This window comes from Aquarana catesbeiana, linkage group LG02 (genome assembly GCF_042186555.1).
Source record: "Aquarana catesbeiana isolate 2022-GZ linkage group LG02, ASM4218655v1, whole genome shotgun sequence".
NCBI classification, from domain to species: Eukaryota; Metazoa; Chordata; class Amphibia; order Anura; family Ranidae; genus Aquarana; species Aquarana catesbeiana.
This window is the reverse complement of record NC_133325.1, coordinates 404,226,062-404,239,522: the sequence shown is the minus strand read 5'-3', so window position 1 is coordinate 404,239,522 and position 13,461 is coordinate 404,226,062. Positions and strand designations below refer to the sequence as shown.

The following is a 13,461-nucleotide window of genomic DNA, read 5'->3' as shown; positions in this document are numbered from 1 at the left end:
ATTTTAAAGATGCACATTAGTGCTGCATGGTGAGGAGTGAAAAATGTGGGTGGAACTCCGCTTTAAATGTTCAATACATGTAACTTTACAGAATAGCAGAGATTCATAAATGCATTCGTTAGCAAAAGAAGAAAATTAACTAGGAATACTAACTGTAATATACATAAATAGACGCACACAAGGTAGAGCACATCTCACATAAAAATGTTTTATTCACATTCATGTGATCATAACTGCAGTGCAGTTCCATATAAGAAACTTGGTAGCAATTGGGACTTGCAAATTTGCGGATATGCCGATTTGACATTTACAAAGGCGCACTTTTTCATTCGAATAGTTGTCTAAATTGGCTTAATTGGGCGTAACTAAATGCAGAGAGACCATTACTTCCATTTTTTCTTAGTAAATGAACACCAGTATGATATTGAGCCACAGTATGATCATGTGCACATTTTACCATTCACTACGGTCTATGGACAGCTTTGCATTGAAGCCAGAGGATTAGCATGACAGTCAGACTATATGTTGCTCTAAAATCTATTTTTTCTTTCTTATATTGGCTAGAGTGAGGAGGAATTAAAATCCCTGTCAGACTTTATTGCTGTCTATGTTCTTACTGGGGAGATTGTCCGTCTCGGTTTGCCCTGGGGACCATTGTCTCTGGCACAGAAAAATATGATAAATCCAAAATCACTGGGACATGAAGTGAGGGAATTTTTTCTAATGGGGTCACTAGTTCTGGTGACAACCCTCATAGGATGGCTTTACACCTATGTATTGCAGTAAAGCGTGCACTCCAATGTACTGAAGGTAAACACCACCTACACACCTGCATTGAAGCATTCCACAATGCACTTTGACACAGTATCGTGGGTTATGTTTTTTGGAAAAAGGTGTTTTTTTTTTAAAGAAATAGGATGTTAATGCAACACAAATTAATGTGCAACATAACACACATTGACACGGATATGCTAATACAGTAGGTGTGCATTAACACTACATTGTACAAATGTGAATTGAGCCCAAGAAGGGATTTCTTCTTCTTTTTGTTGTGTCTTTGGGGCAGAAAGTGAAGGGAAAGCTCCCCAGTGGGACACAGGCAGCCAGAAAATTATATATAAAAGTATAAGGTTTTGCTTAATACACATTTTAAAGTTGACCTTGGGATAAGCAAATATTGTTGAAGTACCAGATGTGTAATATTACTTGAAGTTTGGTGTACTTTATGCATTTTTTTCCAGATCTGTGCAGTAATTCAATGTTAAATGTTGCCTTTGTGCAAGAGCTTCCTGCAATAAAGTTACTGCTTCTCTCTCTCCTTGTGTGGAATGGCTGGTCTTGTCCCTACCCTTTCCTTACAAGCAGCAGTCCTGGAAGAGACAGGCGTCAATGAAGCCGCCAGCGATGACTCACAGGTGTGGAAGGTGGACGAATGTGGTGTCGAGCTGCTGAGTTGGTGCTGTGTGGATGTCTGACAAACAGCAAGCAGGTTTTAGGCCCTCTGAGGCCGGGCTGGAATCTTTTGAACACCGCGTGGTAGGCCGCAACCTCTCTCTCCCCATTCACAGAGAGATGTGCATCATGCAAGGCCCAGGAAGAAGCGTGAGGTGCATCTCCTGGCTCTTTTATTTCTCTCCCAGAATTCTCCTTGAATTGCAGCAAGGACACCTGGGGTGTGTAGTCCCGATATTTGGTTATGCAATAGAATCGCTGGTCAGAAAGACTACTAGTCCCACAATCCATTGGGTTGGGCTCACAGATAGGATGACAGTCACTGGCGTCCAGCATTAAAGGGATACAACTATGGATGAGGAATGACAGGGAGAGTACACAATATTACACTTATAGTTCACCATCGCTACACATATATTTATTTCACAGCTACTCGTCTGAAGTTCAGCTTTAGAGCTACAGACATTAAAGGGAGTTAAACATGCAGGAATGATTCAACCACCAAAAGACCTTGTGATTGGGAGAGGTTTAAATTGGTCAAGTATCTGCCTTTTTTAATTGAATGTTTGTTCTTACATACATGTTTTCCTGGCTGACAAGGGCAACTCTCACGTTAGGCCTATGGGCAAATAAATAAATTCAGAGACAATTAACGACTGTGCTTTTCCTTTATAGACAGTCCCTGGCATCAGCTTCACAACTTTTTTTTTTTTTGTTACTAAACCCAGGACCCTGCATTCACTTTATCTGGTCTCCCACAGTACACAGATCATGTAAATGCAATTATTTTAGTAAATATGAACTGCTAAATACCTTTTCTCATCAGCAGTAAATAGCGGTCTTGTGACTTCTATTCGTGTCTGGTTAAAGCTTGTAGAATGTCCGGCCATCAGTTTGTGACCTCAAGCTCAAGTGCACTTGGGTTATGCAGCAGGACAATGATCCGAAACACAACAGCAAGTCCACCTCCAAATGGTTCAAACAAAGCAAAATTTAGGTTTTGGAGTGGCCTAGTCAAAGCCCGGACTTAAATCCAATTGAGATGCTGTATCATGACCTTACACAGGCCGTTCATGCTGGAAAACCCTCCAATGTGGCTGGATTAACCACTTGACGACCGCCTCACGCCGATGTACGTCGGCAAGGCGGCACGGACAGGCAAAATCACGTACAGGGTACGTGATTTGCCTTCCGCGGGTGGGGGGTCCGATCGGACCCCCCCCCCGCCGCCCGAGGCGGTCCCGTTCTGTCCCCCGGCGATCAGAGACGAGGGGGAGGCCATCCGTTCGTGGCCCCCCCCTCGCGATCGCCGCCGGCCAATGGGAACACTCCTTTGCTGCTGTATGCTAAACAGCAGCAAAGGAAGTGATGTAATCTCCCCTCGGGTCGGTAGTTTCCGTTCCGGCCCGAGGAGAGACGACATGTGAGTGAGTGCACCAACACACACACACACAGTAGAACATGCCAGGCACACATTACACCCCGATCCCCCCCCCGATCGCCCCCCGATCCCCCCCCAATCACCCCCCCCCCCGTCACAAACTGACACCAGCAGTTTTTTTTTTTTTTTTCTGATTACTGCTGTGTCAGTTTGTGACAGTTACTGTGTTAGCACAGTTACTGTTACCCCCCTGTAGGTCTAGGGTACCCCCCTAACCCCCCCTAATAAAGTTTTAACCCCTTGATCACCCCCTGTCACCAGTGTCGCTAAGCGATCATTTTTCTGATCGCTGTATTAGTGTCGCTGGTGACGCTAGTTAGTGAGGTAAATATTTAGGTTCGCCGTCAGCGTTTTATAGTGACAGGGACCCCCATATACTACCTAATAAATGTTTTAACCCCTTGATTGCCCCCTAGTTAACCCTTTCACCACTGATCACTGTATAACCGTTACGGTTGACGCTGGTTAGTTTTTTTTTTTTTTTATAGTGTCAGGGCACCCGCCGTTTATTACCGAATAAAGGTTTAGCCCCCCGATCGCCCGGCGGTGATATGCGTCGCCCCAGGCAGCGTCAGATTAGCGCCAGTACCGCTAACACCCACGCACACAGCATGCGCCTCCCTTAGTGGTATAGTATCTGATCGGATCAATATCTGATCCGATCAGATCTATACTAGCGTCCCCAGCAGTTTAGGGTTCCCAAAAACGCAGTGTTAGCGGGATCAGCCCAGATACCTGCTAGCACCTGCGTTTTGCCCCTCCGCCCAGCCCACCCAAGTGCAGTATCGATCGATCACTGTCACTTACAAGGCACTAAACGCATAACTGCAGCGTTCGCAGAGTCAGGCCTGATCCCTGCGATTGCTAACAGTTTTGTTGGTAGCATTTTGGTGAACTGGCAAGCACCAGCCCCAGGCAGCGTCAGGTTAGCGCCAGTACCGCTAACACCCACGCACGCACCGTACACCTCCCTTAGTGGTATAGTATCTGAACGGATCAATATCTGATCCGATCAGATCTATACTAGCGTCACCAGCAGTTTAGGGTTCCCAAAAACGCAGTGTTAGCGGGATCAGCCCAGATACCTGCTAGCACCTGCGTTTTGCCCCTCCGCCCGGCCCAGCCCAGCGCACCCAAGTGCAGTATCGATCGATCACTGACACTTACAAAACACTAAATGCATAACTGCAGCGTTCGCAGAGTCAGGCCTGATCCCTGCGATCGCTAACAGTTTTTTTTGTAGCGTTTTGGTGAACTGGCAAGCACCAGCCCCAGGCAGCGTCAGGTTAGCGCCAGTACCGCTAACACCCACGCACGCACCGTACACCTCCCTTAGTGGTATAGTATCTGATCGCATCAATATCTGATCCGATCAGATCTATACTAGCGTCACCAGCAGTTTAGGGTTCCCAAAAACGCAGTGTTAGCGGGATCAGCCCAGATACCTGCTAGCACCTGCGTTTTGCCCCTCCGCCCGGCCCAGCCCACCCAAGTGCAGTATCGATTGATCACTGTCACTTACAAAACACTAAACGCATAACTGCAGCGTTCGCAGAGTCAGGCCTGATCCCTGCGATCGCTAACAGTTTTTTGGTAGCGTTTTGGGGAACTGGCAAGCGCCAGCGGCCTAGTACACCCCGGTCGTAGTCAAACCAGCACTGCAGTAACACGTGGTGACGTGGCGAGTCCCATAAGTGCAGTTCAAGCTGGTGAGGTGGCAAGCACAAGTAGTGTCCCGCTGCCACCAAAAAGACAAACACAGGCCCGTCGTGCCCATAATGCCCTTCCTGCTGCATTCGCCAATCCTAATTGGGAACCCACCGCTTCTGCAGCGCCCATACTTCCCCCATTCACATCCCCAACCAAATGCAGTCGGCTGCATGAGAGGCATTTTCTTTATGTCCTCCCGAGTACCCCTACCCAGCGAACCCCCCCAAAAAAGATGTTGTGTCTGCAGCAAGCGCGGATATAGGCGTGAGACCCGCTATTATTGTCCCTCCTGTCCTGACAATCCTGGTCTTTGCATTGGTGAATGTTTTGAACGCTACCATTCACTAGTTGAGTATTAGCGTAGAGTACAGCATTGCACAGACTAGGCACACTTTCACAGGGTCTCCCAAGATGCCATCGCATTTTGAGAGACCCGAACCTGGAACCGGTTACCGTTATAAAAGTTAGTTACAAAAAAAGTGTAAAAAAAAAAAAAAAAATGAAATAAAAAAAAAAATAGTTGTCGTTTTATTGTTCTCTCTCTCTCTATTCTCTCTCTCTATTGTTCTGCTCTTTTTTACTGTATTCTATTCTGCAATGTTTTATTGTTATTGTTATTGTTATTATGTTTTATCATGTTTGTTTTTCAGGTGTGTAATTATTTATACTTTACTGTTTAGTTTACTGTGCTTTATTGTTAACCATTGTTAACCATTTTTTTGTCTTCAGGTACGCCATTCACGACTTTGAGTGGTTATACCAGAATGATGCTTGCAGGTTTAGGTATCATCTTGGTATCATTCTTTTCAGCCAGCGGTCGGCTTTCATGTAAAAGCAATCCTAGCGGCTAATTAGCCTCTAGACTGCCTTTACAAGCCGTGGGAGGGAATGCCCCCCCCACCCCCACCGTCTTCCGTGTTTTTCTCTGGCTCTCCTGTCTCAACAGGGAACCTGAGAATGCAGCCGGTGATTCAGCCAGCTGACCATAGAGCTGATCAGAGACCAGAGTGGCTCCAAACATCTCTATGGCCTAAGAAACCGGAAGCTACGAGTATTTCATGACTTAGATTTCGCCGGATGTAAATAGCGCCATTGGGAAATTGGGGAAGCATTTTATCACACCGATCTTGGTGTGGTCAGATGCTTTGAGGGCAGAGGAGAGATCTAGGGTCTAATAGACCACAATTTTTTCAAAAAAGAGTACCTGTCACTACCTATTGCTATCATAGGGGATATTTACATTCCCCGAGATAACAATAAAAATGATTAAAAAAAAAAATATGAAAGGAACAGTTTAAAAGTAAGATTAAAAAAGCAAAAAAATAATAAAGAAAAAAAAAAAAAAAAAAAAAAGCACCCCTGTCGCCCCCTGCTCTCGCGCTAAGGCGAACGCAAGCGGCGGTCTGGCGTCATATGTAAACAGCAATTGCACCATGCATGTGAGGTATCACCGCGAAGGCCAGATCGAGTGCAGTAATTTTTCCAGTAGACCTCCTCTGTAAATCTAAAGTGGTAACCTGTAAAGGCTTTTGAAGGCTTTTAAACATGTATTTATTTTGTTGCCACTGCACGTTTGTGCGCAATTTTAAAGCATGTCATGTTTGGTATCCATGTACTCGGCCTAAGATCATCTTTTTTATTTCATCAAACATTTGGGCAATATAGTGTGTTTTAGTGCATTAAAATTTAAAAAAGTGTGTTTTTTCCCCAAAAAATGCGTTTGAAAAATCGCTGCGCAATTACTGTGTGAAAAAAAAAAATGAAACACCCACCATTTTAATCTGTAGGGCATTTGCTTTAAAAAAATATATAATGTTTGGGGGTTCAAAGTAATTTTTTTGCAAAAAAAAAAAACTTTTTCATGTAAACAATAAGTGTCAGAAAGGGCTTTGTCTTCAAGTGGTTAGAAGAGTGGGTGATGTGTGACATAAGCTTCTAAATGTTGTGCATAAAATGCCAGGACAGTTCAAAACCCCCCCAAATGACCCCATTTTGGAAAGTAGACACCCCAAGCTATTTGCTGAGAGGCATGTCGAGTCCATGGAATATTTTATATTGCGACACAAGTTGCGGGAAAGAGACAAATTTTTTTTTTTTTTTTTTGCACAAAGTTGTCACTAAATGATATATTGCTCAAACATGCCATGGGAATATGTGAAATTACACCCCAAAATACATTCTGCTGCTTCTCCTGAGTACGGGGATACCACATGTGTGAGACTTTTTGGGAGCCTAGCCGCGTACGGGACCCCGAAAACCAAGCACCGCCTTCAGGCTTTCTAAGGGCGTGAATTTTTGATTTCACTCTTCACTGCCTATCACAGTTTCGGAGGCCATGGAATGCCCAGGTGGCACAAAACCCCCCCAAATGACCCCATTTTGGAAAGTAGACACCCCAAGCTATTTGCTGAGAGGTATAGTGAGTATTTTGCAGACCTCACTTTTTGTCACAAAGTTTTGAAAATTGAAAAAAGAAAAAAAAAAATGTTTTTTCTTGTCTTTCTTCATTTTCAAAAACAAATGAGAGCTGCAAAATACTCACCATGCCTCTCAGCAAATAGCTTGGGGTGTCTACTTTCCAAAATGGGGTCATTTGGGGGGGTTTTATGCCACCTGGGCATTCCATGGCCTCCGAAACTGTGATAGGCAGTAAAGAGTGAAATCAAAAATTTTCACCCTTAGAAATCCTGAAGGCAGTGATTGGTTTTCGGGGTCCCGTACGCGGCTAGGCTCCCAAAAAGTCCCACACATGTGGTATCCCCATACTCAGGAGAAGCAGCTAAATGTATTTTGGGGTGCAATTCCACATATGCCCATGGCCTGTGTGAGCAATATATCATTTAGTGACAACTTTATGAAAAAAAAAAAAAAAAAAAAAAAAAAAGTGTCACTTTCCCGCAACTTGTGTCAAAATATAAAATATTCCATGGACTCAATATGCCTCTCAGCAAATAGCTTGGGGTGTCTACTTTCCAAAATGGGGTCATTTTGGGGGGTTTTGTGCCACCTGGGCATTCCATGGCCTCCGAAACTGTGATAGGCAGTGAAGAGTGAAAGCAAAAATTTACACCCTTAGAAATCCTGAAGGCGGTGATTGGTTTTCGGGGCCCCGTACGCGGCTAGGCTCCCAAAAAGTCCCACACATGTGGTATCCCCATACTCAGGAGAAGCAGCTGAATGTATTTTGGGGTGCAATTCCACATAGGCCCATGGCCTGTGTGAGCAATATATCATTTAGTGACAACTTTTTGTAAATATTTTTTTTTTTTTGTCATTTTTCAATCACTTGGGACAAAAAAAATAAATATTCAATGGGTTCAACATGCCTCTCAGCAATTTCCTTGGGGTGTCTACTTTCCAAAATGGGGTCATTTGTGGGGGTTTTGTACTGCCCTGCCATTTTAGCACCTCAAGAAATGACATAGGCAGTCATAAACTAAAAGCTGTGTAAATTCCAGAAAATGTACCCTAGTTTGTAGACGCTATAACTTTTGCGCAAACCAATAAATATACGCTTATTGACATTTTTTTTACCAAAGACATGTGGCCGAATACATTTTGGCCTAAATGTATGACTAAAATTTAGTTTATTGGATTTTTTTTATAACAAAAAGTAGAAAATATCATTTTTTTTCAAAATTTTCGTTCTTTTTCCGTTTATAGCGCAAAAAATAAAAACCGCAGAGGTGATCAAATACCATCAAAAGAAAGCTCTATTTGTGGGAAGAAAAGGACGCAAATTTCGTTTGGGTACAGCATTGCATGACCGCGCAATTAGCAGTTAAAGCGACGCAGTGCCAAATTGGAAAAAGACCTCTGGTCCTTAGGCAGCATAATGGTCCGGGGCTCAAGTGGTTAAAACAATTCTGCAAAGAAGAGTGGGCCAAAATTGCTCCACAACAATGTGAAAGACTCATTGTCAGTTATCGCAAATGCTTGATTGCAGTTGTTGCCGCCAAGGGTGGCACAATCAGTTATTAGGTTTAGGGGGCAATTACTTTTCCCATAAAGCCAGGCAGGTTTGGACAGGTTTTTTGCCTTAATAAATGAAACCATCATTGAAAAACTACATTTTGTATTTACTTGAGTTATTTTTGTGTAATAATAAAATTTGTTTGATGATTTGAGTCATTTAGGTGTGACAAATATGCAAAAAAAAATAAAAAATCAGAAAGGGGGCAAATACTTTTTCATACAACTGAACCTGCACTAATTGCATATAATACCAATTGTGCAAAAATGCAAATAAAGTGCAAACATACAAATGTTTGTATGTTTGCACTTTATTTCCATATTTGCACAATTGGTATTATATGCAATTAGTGCAGGTATATATATTGCACATTATTAGTATTGTGTATAGAGTTTAGTGTGAGGACCTGTGCTAATCTACTTATCATTGATTTATTTTGTTTAATGATACCATCAATAATTAGAACAACAGCAGTCCTATAGATTATTGTAGGCACACCAACCTGTGGCGCTGTTATCTGGTTACATTGTCTGTCTTATCAGGAGATAGATTGGGGACTGTGGAAGACGTGGAGGATCAGAGGAGACAGGATCAAACAGCCTTTTTACCTGTATTAAGAACATTCATGTCATTACTTTATATCATGGTATGGCTCTTGGCCATTCTTACTGATGCATGTATTTTGAACTGTTCTACAATATACTTTAGTTGATCAATGTACATGTAGATTCAATTTTCAAATGCATGTTTATTATTCTTTTAATAAACCTTTTTTTCTGATTAAAAAAAACAGCGTTTTTACTCAATACAGAGAATTAACCCCTTCCACAGTGAGTATACCAAGCATGCTTTACTGCATATACAGTGCATCCGGAAAGTATTCACAGTTTTTCACTTTTTCCACATTTTATGTTACAGCCTCATTCCAAAATGGATTCAATTCATTATTTTCATCAAAATTCTACAAAAAATACCTTATAATGACAACATGAAAGAAGTTTGTTTCGAATCTTTGCTAATATATTAAAAATTTTAAAAATCACATGTACATAAGTATTCGTAGCCTTTTCAATAACACTCAAAATTGAGCTCAGGTGCATCCTGTTTCTACTGATTATCCTTGAAATGTTTCTACAACTTGATTGGAGGCCATCTGTGGTAAATTAAGTTGATTGGACATGATTTTGAAAGGCACTCACCTGTCTATATAAGGTCCCACAGTTAACAGTGCATGTCAGAGCACAAACCAAGCCGTGAAGTACAAGGAATTGTCTGTAGACCTCAGAGACAGGATTGTATCAAGGCACATATCTGGGGAAGGGTACAGAAAAATGTCTGCAGCATTAAAGGTCCCAATGAGCACAGTGGCCTCCATTATCTGTAAATGAAAGAATTTTGGAACCACCAGGACTCTTCCTAAAACGGGCCATCTGGCTAAACTGAGTGATTGGGGGAGAAGGGCCTTAGTCAGGGAGGTGACCAAGAACCTGGTGGTCACTCTGACAGACTCCAGTGTTTCTCTGTGGAGAGAGGAGAACCTTCCAGAAGAACAACCATCTCTGTAGCAGTCAACGAATCAGCCCTGTATGGTAGAGTGGCCAGATGGAAGCCACTCCTCAGTAAAAGGCACATGACAGCCCACCTGTTGTTTTCCAAAAGGCACCTGAAGGACTCTCAGACCATGAGAAATAATATTCTCTGGTCTGATGAAACAAAGACTGAATTCTTTGGCCTGAATGGCAAGCGTCATGTCTGGAGGAAACCAGGCACCGCTTATCAGCCAATACCATCCCTATAGTGAAGCATGGTGGTGGCAGCATCATGCTGTGGGGATGTTTTTCAGCGGCAGGAACTGTGAGACTAGTCAGGATCAAGGGAAAGATGAATGCAGCAATGTACAGAGAGACATCCTTGATGAAAACCCGCTCCGGAGCACTCTGGACCTCAAACTGAGGCAAAGGTTCCTCTCCCAACAGGACAACAACCCTAAGCACGCAGCCAAGATAACAAAAGAGTGGCTACGGGACAACTCTGTGAATGTCCTTGAGTGGCCCAGCCAGAGCCCAGACATGAACCCGATTGAACATCCCTGGAGAGATCTGAAAATGGCTGTACACCAACGCTCCCCATCCAGCCTAATGAAGCTTGAGAGGTCCTGCAAAGTAGAATGGGAGAAACTGCCCAAAAATAGGTGTGCCAAGCTTGTAGCATCATACTCAAAAAGACTTGAGGCTGTAATTGATGCCAAAGGCGCTTCAACAAAGTATTGGGCAAAGGCTGTGAATACTTATGTACAGATGATTTTTTTTTTTTTTTTATCAATTTGCAAAGATTTCAAACAAACGTCTTTCACGTTGTCATTATGGGGTATTGTTCATAGAATTTTGAGGAAAATAATTAATTTTGTAATAAGGCTGTAACATAACAAAATGTGGAAAAAGTGAAGCTTTGTGAACACTTTCCGGATGCAATGTACAGGCTGATTTTACTGTTCTGAGTTTAGTAACACTTTAAGTGCTACAGATGAGGTGTCCTGGTTTATTTTTCTAATGACAGGTATACTTTTAAACAGCTGATGGGCAGTACTCCTCATGTTGATGATAAGCATGTAAGACACTTTGAAGATTTTCCACTTTTTTGAAAGACATCTAATTTGCTGTGCGTAAATTGCCTTGAAATCTAGATTGTCTCTATGCATGAATTGCCATTTTTTGGATAGAATCCTGACTACTGCAGCTGCCACTAAAAAAGTGTTCTTTACATAAATTTCCTACAGATTTTTTTCACAGTTGCTATTGTTTTACCCAGAATTAGACCAGCACAGTACTCAGTACTTACCTCTTAGCCCTGTACTCATGCAGGAACTAAGAAAAATGAACTTTGATGCTTGGAATGTGCCTTCAGGTCTGGCCAAAATCCAGGCTCTAGTACCTGCCATTAAAATTTATAAAATGACAGTGGTGATCTACGGTATGTGTTATGCCTTGTCTCTAGGCAAACTGGATGTGACAAGTGACAACACCGATCAGGCCAGACAATAGCCTTTCATGTCTAGACCAAGCCTTTTCTTGACTGTTCAAACTGGTCCTAATCTGGTCTCCAGTGCCCACAACAGATCGTTCAAATGTTGTTGTTTTTTTTGTTGTGCTACTAGTAGAGGACAACCACATTGAAAAAAAAAAAAACTCTGAAATAAACACGATGCTCAAATTAAAGTAAGGGTAACATACTGTAAGCATGCATGCTGCTATTCTAATACAACTGGTTAAAGTAGACCTAGCAGCAAGTATGGTAACGTAGGCACATGTATATTATATAATGTGTAAGCACTTACATGTTTTTCTTACCTCTTACAAATATCACAGAACCTCCCCGACAATGCTGTCATCTGCTTATATTATAGCTTAGTAATCATTAGATGTGGTGGCTGCGTTAGTTTCCTTTATGTATTTTTTCCCTCTGTTTTCACTTGGTGATCTGGCCAGTAACACACCTCCTGTATTAGAGAGTAATAGAAGTACTCGCGGATTTAAATACAATATCATATTGAAGCTGAACTCCAGCTAATACTTTATAATGAGTTACAACTGTTTTTTTTACCCTTTTGGGATAAAGGTCTTGCATAAATAAATAAAAGCTGATCATTGTAAGCGCCCCTGTCAGTGTTAAATGGTCTCATCCCTTTAACTGCAAGAGAGCGTTTCTGTTGAATAAAACATCAGATTTACTGACTGGATCACCAGATGAAAATAGAAGAAAGCCTAAAAAAAGGAAACAAAAATGTGTTTGGGTTTAATACTGCTTTAAGAATTATTGGCATCCCTTTGCAACTGCTAAACTGCAGCATATTTTGGCTTGCGGGTACCTGCAGGTGTAGGAATGTGTATCGTGCATTCCCACAACCACAGTAGTGTGAAGATGACCTAAAAAAAAAAAATTAAAATGAATACTTACCTTTCTGTAATTTTCCTTTCCTTGTGCCTATCCATTGCAGCATACGTATGAATATGCTGCCATGGATAGGCACCAGGAAATGCTCCTTTCTGCCTGCAGCCAACTCTCAGTATCTGAGTCACTGGACTACAGGTTACATAGCTTTCACACTGTTGCCGCAACAAAAAAGAAAAAACAAAAACAAATCTTAAAACCAGTTCCTTACAAAGGAACAGTCATTAAACTTTTCTCTCCATGGCCTGTGTCTTCTGTCTTTTCTCCCTTGACACGCTACAGTCTCCTTCTAAGCAATTGAGACTTCCATGAGTGTTGCCTGTGTACCCCACTGCATGCTGTTCTTCCTTTCTTCTTTGTCAGTAACCCCTCGTTCACATAGACTGCAGCTTTGAAATCGTGCGACTTCATGTGAAGTCATGCGATTTCAAAGCTGCATGTCAGTGCAACTTCGGGTGCGACTTGGAAGACGTCTGCGCGGCTTCATGCACAGATGTTTATGCAAGTCGCTCCCGAAATCGCCAAAAGTAGTGCAGGAACTACTTTTTCAAATTGATGCGGCCCTGCAAAGTCGGCGTCATACCGATTTAAACAGTGTGATTGCCTGCAATCGGGTGCAACTTGTCATGCGATTTGACAAGTCTCTCCAATGCCAATGAGGTCTTAAGGACAAAGTAGCAAAGTAGGGGGTCAGCAGGTGGAAGCACAGCACGCTGCAGAGGAAGCAGACATTCAAAAGTGTTAATTGTTGAAGATTCTAATAGAGGTTTTAGCTGTTCAAGGGAGTGAACATAGGAGACACAGGCTAATTATTATTATTAATATTTTTAGGTAACAAGAGTGTTTCATTTACTAATTTTAGTGAAAAAAAAAAGAACTTTTTTGAAAATGTATATTGTTGCTGTAAATTCTGTAGAATTTATTCATGCAGACTTTT

General features: G+C 42.1%; 1 long non-coding RNA gene across 1 annotated transcript; it reads right to left on the bottom strand.

Moving 5' to 3' along the window:
- Positions 1 to 277: 277 nt before the first annotated feature.
- Positions 278 to 12,645, bottom strand: LOC141128194 (uncharacterized). Its single transcript, XR_012241657.1, has 3 exons — positions 12,531 to 12,645; positions 9,079 to 9,184; positions 278 to 1,801 (listed from the first exon to the last, which is right to left on the bottom strand). It is a non-coding gene; the product is annotated as an uncharacterized lncRNA (long non-coding RNA).
- Positions 12,646 to 13,461: the final 816 nt, after the last annotated feature.